The sequence below is a fragment of the Cebus imitator genome, unplaced genomic scaffold (assembly GCF_001604975.1).
Source record: "Cebus imitator isolate Cc_AM_T3 unplaced genomic scaffold, Cebus_imitator-1.0 Scaffold163, whole genome shotgun sequence".
Taxonomy (NCBI): domain Eukaryota; kingdom Metazoa; phylum Chordata; class Mammalia; order Primates; family Cebidae; genus Cebus; species Cebus imitator.
This window is the reverse complement of record NW_016107478.1, coordinates 1599078-1605077: the sequence shown is the minus strand read 5'-3', so window position 1 is coordinate 1605077 and position 6000 is coordinate 1599078. Positions and strand designations below refer to the sequence as shown.

Sequence of the window (6000 nt, the reverse complement as noted above, 5' to 3'; positions counted from 1 at the left end):
GATAGCCTAATTAATGTTAACACATCCTTTTTGAAATGCAGTTGAATTGTATTTACCTCTGATACTAGAAGGCAGTTGATAGAGAGTAAGGAGTTGTGATTGCTGAGCTCTGGACCATATTCTGATCCTATCTGTGTGACTCTGAACAGATCAGTTTATTACTCTTAGGCCTCAGTTTCCATGTCTGTGAATTAAGAATTGTAATACTTACATCCATACCTGTTGATTGTAGTGAATACTTGCTGAGAGAATGTATGTTAAGTGCCCAGTATGCTGTCTGGCAAACAGTAAGTCTTCAACAAAAAGGAGCAATTATTAATTGATAAAACCAAGGCTCAATGATTTTGTCTTGAAGAGCAAGTAAGGAGCAGCACTGAGGCTCCAACTCAGCTGTCAGATGGTTTTCCATGCCTATGATCCTTGAAAGCAGGATTTCATCCAAGAGAGGGGGTAATGACTGGTTGAGGCAAATAGCCACAGGGCCACAAAGATACACATAGTGGTGGTGGAGAAGTTGCCATGCCCACCAGCACTGCTTTACCCAGCAGTTATATCCCAACCTGACATGATTTTCTAACAATGAATGTTGAAAGCTGTTGAATTTCATAAACAAAGAGTTGCATTTAACCACCTGTCTGTCAAATATAGATTCAGAGCTAGACTGTGGTGTGCAAAGATTTATGGTCATATGTTTTAACATAATGTTTTGGGAAAAATTGAATTGTAAAGAACTTCGGCACACACACACACAAAAGCTTTTATTTGTTTATGTTCTCCCATGTTGGCAAGATTCTGTATAGATCATGCTCATGGCCTAAGATGCAATATCCAGTATCCACGGTATTCCCTATATGTCTGATTGGAGGACAGGTACTCTTCCATCAATTCTCAGATCAGATTTTGTATTGATCAGATTAAAGTTTAATTGATCAGATTAAACTTTTAACTGACTTCCCCAGACAGATTATATATTTTTTTCTTTTCTTGATTTCTCTGCATTTTGCAAATATCATCATCTTCATTACTGACTGGTTTTATTTTATCTTTCTGTTTGTCTGTGTCACCCACCAGACTGCGAACTCTATAATGGTAGCTATTACTCATTTGTTCACTGTAGTATCCCTAGAACCTAGGACAATTTCTGGATTCTAGGGATACTACTGTTAATGCTCAATAAATATTTTAGATAATGAATGAATGAATAGACATTAGGAATAGGAAGTGAAGTGATATACATACAGAGCCCTGCACATAGTAGGCATTCGCCTTTTCTCATTTGCCTCCCTTGTGCTAGCCTGAGCTTTCAGGGAGTATATATGACATCTTGCTTATTTCTACATATTTACCTTGATAGGTTGTTAGAGAACATAGCAAGGACTCATCAGATGCTGAATGAACAAACACACAAGCCAGGAGCCTTAGTTACTCTATCTGTTGCATGAAATGGTTGAATTAGATTTCGTAGTCACTCAACCAGTATCTTCTGAACATCTACCATGTGTCAAGCACTGAGCCAGGCCTGGCATGGTGGCTCACGCCTGTAATCCCAGCACTTTTGAAGGCCGAGGCGGGCGGATCACCTGAGATCTGGAGTTTGAGACCAGCCTTGCCAACATGGTGAAACCCTGTCTCTACTAAAAATACAAAATTATCTGGGCATGGTGGCGCGTGCCTGTACTCCCAGCTACTCAAGCGCCTGAGGCAAGAAAATCACTTGAACCCAGGAGGCGGAGATTGCAGTGAGCCAAGATCACGCCATTGCACTCCAGCCTGGGCAAAAAAGAACAAAACTCTCTCAAAACAAAACAAAACACACTGAGCCTCCATCAATTATGGAGAAAGTAGCATTAAGACTACAGACTAGTAGAATTGAGACAGGGATTATAATGAAAGGCAAGAAGTGAAGCAGTCACATGTGCAGCTGAGACTGACAAGGAGTGAATGAAACTTAAGCCCAGACCTTTCCTATAGGATGGGCAGGTTTTGGTAACTGGTGCAGCTACAACTATGAAAAAAAAAAAAAAAAGACTCAGATATCAACTCCTCTACACTATATTCAGCCAAAAGTAAACTTTTTCATTCAAAATGCTCTAGGTCTCTCTCTGAATCCCTTTTAGAATACCAATTCCTTTATTGGAGGTTGTGATATTTTATGTGTCGACTTGACCAGGACAGATATTTGGACAGACATTATGCTGGGTGTGTCTGTGAGGGTGTTTCTGGATGAAATTAACATTGGAATTGATAGCCTGAGTAAAGCAGATGGCCCTTCCTGATGTGGATAGAACACATCCAATCAGTTGAAGACCTGAACAGAACAGAAAGGCTAAGTGAGGGAACTGTTACTGCTGACACATGAGCTGAGACACTGATCATTTCCTGCCTTCAAACTCCAACTGAAAAACTGGCTCGTCTTGGGTCGTGAGTTGGCTTTCAGACTGGAAGTAACACCATTCACTTTCCTATTCCTCAGGCCTACAGAGTCAGACTAGAACCACACCATTGACTTTCCTGGGAATCCAGCTGGCTGACTTCAGATCTTGGGACTTCTCAGTTTTCAAATCATGTGAGCCAATTTCTTATAAGTCTCTTTACACGCACACACACACACACACACACACACACACATTCTGTTTGTCTACCTATCATCAATCATCTGATCTATCAATCATCCTATCTATCATCTCCTATTGGAGAACCCAGACTAATATAGAAGGTAAGAAAAAACCTACCCTTTCTTGAGCTGAAACATGATAGGTACTGGGCTAGGTGCTTTATAACCATAACCTTGTTTAGTCCACATAACACCCATCTGAGGGTGGATGGAATTTCTAGCTTTTAGATAGAGGAGAGACACACCATTCCCAAGGTCACACAACAAGCAAATTACCGAGTCAGGTTAAAACCCCATTTCCTCTAGTTCAATACTCCATGCAATTTCTCCTCCGCTCAACCACTTCTTTCTGTACATGTTTTGTTTCTCTGTTAGGCAGTAAGTTATTTATGGGTAAAAACTAAGTCTAATTATTATTATTATTTTTTATCTATTCATCTTTAATTCTTGTGCCTAACATGGTATCTGGCACACAAAGGTGAGGAGGGGACGGTGGCCTCAGGAATTATTATATGATCTACCTGGGTCATGAGGCTTCTCTTCAGGGGAAGACTTCAGAAGCCACCCAATCCTTTCCACCCCTCCCTTTATCCTTATTTCTAGCCTGATTCCCTTTCTTCTCCCTGCTGTTAGTAATTATTATATGGCATGTATTCCCCCAGGAATTTCAGGGCATCCTAAAGTTTGCACCAAAAGGTTGGGGAGCACACCTCCTCAGGATACACTTCCACAAGCCCATTTTGGCACCTTGGTTTTCCTGCCCTCTGGGCCTGGAGCCAGATCTGCAGTTGGGCTGGAGTACGGAGGAGAGAGTGTGAGCTGAAGAGCACACGGAGACCCTGACAGGCTCCTAGGGCCCCAAGTGGTGGAACTCTGGCTATAAATAGAAGGAATATGAAGCAGAATGTCTTTTTAATATGCACATGGAATTCATTTATTTAATGAAGAATTTTCCTGGAACAGAGAGCTTGCTGTCAGAGCTCAGCTATTTTTGAGAAGGATGTGAAGGAAAAACTCCAGAGAATTATTTGCTGTTTGGATTTATGCTTTTAAAATAGGTTGTAATAAAAAAGCAAAACTATAGGAGCAGAATTAAGATCAGTGTTTGCCAAGGGCCAGAGGTAGGTGCAAGCAATTGACTGGAAAGAGGTGTGAAGGGCTTTCTGGGGTGATGGCAGCATTCTGTGTCTGCTGTGGTAGTGGCTGCATATGTTTGTCAAAACTTGCAGAACAGTTCACCTAAAGTGAATGGATTTTACTATATGTAAATTATGCCTGACTTACAATGTGTCACCATGTCCTTTCAGAGGGAGAAAAAGGACTGGGGGAGGAATGCTTTCAAACACCTTTTTTTGGGTGGGATTCTCTGTAGCTTCTTTACATTATTTATTCTATTTAATGCCTGGCAAGCACTATGAGATAGAGGTTATTATCCACATTTTACAGTTGAAATACCTGAGGTTTTGAGAGCCTAAATTAATTGTCCAAGGTCACACATCAGCTTCTAGTGAGAAGTAAGGAGGTTTCAGAATCCCACAGTGACTTCCCTCCACTTACCTGATGTTCATGGAGATGGAGCTTAGAATTAAAGCCTTGAAAATGGAACTGAGTTTTTGCTCCTTGAAAAAAATGCTTCAGACAGCTCCATGCTTTCTCTCCAAAATGTTCCCCCATTCTGTGTTCTTTGGCATGTTTCTGGCTGCATCTGGGAAAAGGTCTTAATAAGGTGCTAATGGTCTTTAACAGCTTTATTTAGTACGCTTCGATCTCCCTTTTTATCAAACATGCTTGGTTTTGGGCATACTTTGAAATCTTGAAGGGATGGGATGTGTTCTGAAGGACCTGCTATCATTCCTGGATCCCATTCCCATGGCTGGCATCATTAATCAATCATGATGCTCTATGAACCCTGACTTGCCCTTGTGATGCTTCCTAACATGGTCCTCTCGGCAGTAATTACTAACAGATTTGAGTTGGCATTCAATATATCAAAGCCTAGTTTGCCTTCTGCCTGTGTTGCTAGGCCTAACCTAGGTACATTTATAAATTGAGGGTGAAATCTTATCCTTTTCACTTCTTGGACCTGGAACCCTGATAAGAGTTCATGTCTGGATCTAGGGGCAAAAGTAGAAAGAAAGAACAGGGATTAGAAAATTACAGTTGGGTTTGGAGATCAGCTCCGTACCCCTTCCCTCTATCTCACCCCAACATTCGTTTTCTTCATTTGTGAATTGGGGATAATAAAATAATAGCTATCTAAAGGTGTTGAGGTGAAGCTTAAACTGAATGAGATAGCACCCAGGAAACAGAAGCTCATTATGTGCTAAGAACTTTCACATGCAGTATCTTGTTCAACCTTACAACGAAGTTATGCATAGGAAACTGAAATCTACGTTATATAGATATACCTAATTTGTTCATGTCACACAGTAAAGGGTAAAGTTGAGAATTGAACTCAGGCCTGACTCCAAAGCTCATATTGTTAATGTCAAGCTATACTGCCTCTTGTTCAGGCATGGAAGAAACAGTATTTGGGATGGTCCCTCCTTTATTCCTGGCCTGAGAGGATGGGCAAGGACTCAGATCAGGGACTACCTCCACATTAGACTGCTGCAGCCACTGAAGGGGTGGAAAAAGTCCAGTGTGGCAGGAAAATCTGGGAGTGGTGGCAGGTACAGGTACCAGCACATGCCTGTTTAAGAACCTTATATCTGGAAATGGTTCTTTCAGGGTCCTGTTAGTCTATTTGGTGCCTTTGTACAAGTTAGACAAAAGTGCTTCCTTTGGGGAGATGAATCATATAAAGTTACTCCCTTTGGAAGAACACAGCTCAAAAGAATCAAGGCTGAGTGTTTGGATTAAAAAAAATGGGGCTCTTTCCTCTGAGCAGAGGAATTAGTACAGTGTGGACTGGATCTCAGCAAGCATTCAGTCCCTCAACTAATGTGTCTGTGCTGAACATAACTTATACAGCAGTACAAAGTGGTCCTGGGTCTTGATGGGAAAGGTGTAGTCTTAAGGAGTGTAGGAAGAGGAAAAATATCAATGTCTAAGGGGAAATTTTGTTGGGGAGTTAACATCCTTGGCCTGAGCCAGAATTGGAATCCAGCTCTAAACAATTCCAAAGCCAGTGTGACTGACCATGAGAATCACTTGAGGGCTTGGGGGAGTGGTCTTGGTAAAAAGGCAGGTTACCTGCTCCTTCTCCTCAGTAATGTAACTTAGTAAGTCTGGGGTGGGCAATTCTAATGATCAGAAAAGTTTAGGAAATACTGCTCTATCTCATGCTTATCACACTGTATTGTAACTGTCTCTATTAGCAACCTGGTTACCATCTGGTCAGCTGGACTGTGAGTGTTTCAAGGGCAAGGCCATGTCTGATTCAA

At 41.4% G+C, this 6000-nt stretch overlaps 1 long non-coding RNA gene across 1 annotated transcript in view; it reads left to right on the top strand.

The window, feature by feature from the left end:
- Positions 1-2479: 2479 nt before the first annotated feature.
- The window catches only part of LOC119473505, a 61652-nt gene continuing 58131 nt past the window's right edge, over positions 2480-6000 (top strand). The window contains exon 1 of the long non-coding RNA XR_005202718.1: positions 2480-2566. This is a non-coding gene — a long non-coding RNA (uncharacterized LOC119473505). The remainder of the gene's footprint in view (positions 2567-6000) is intronic.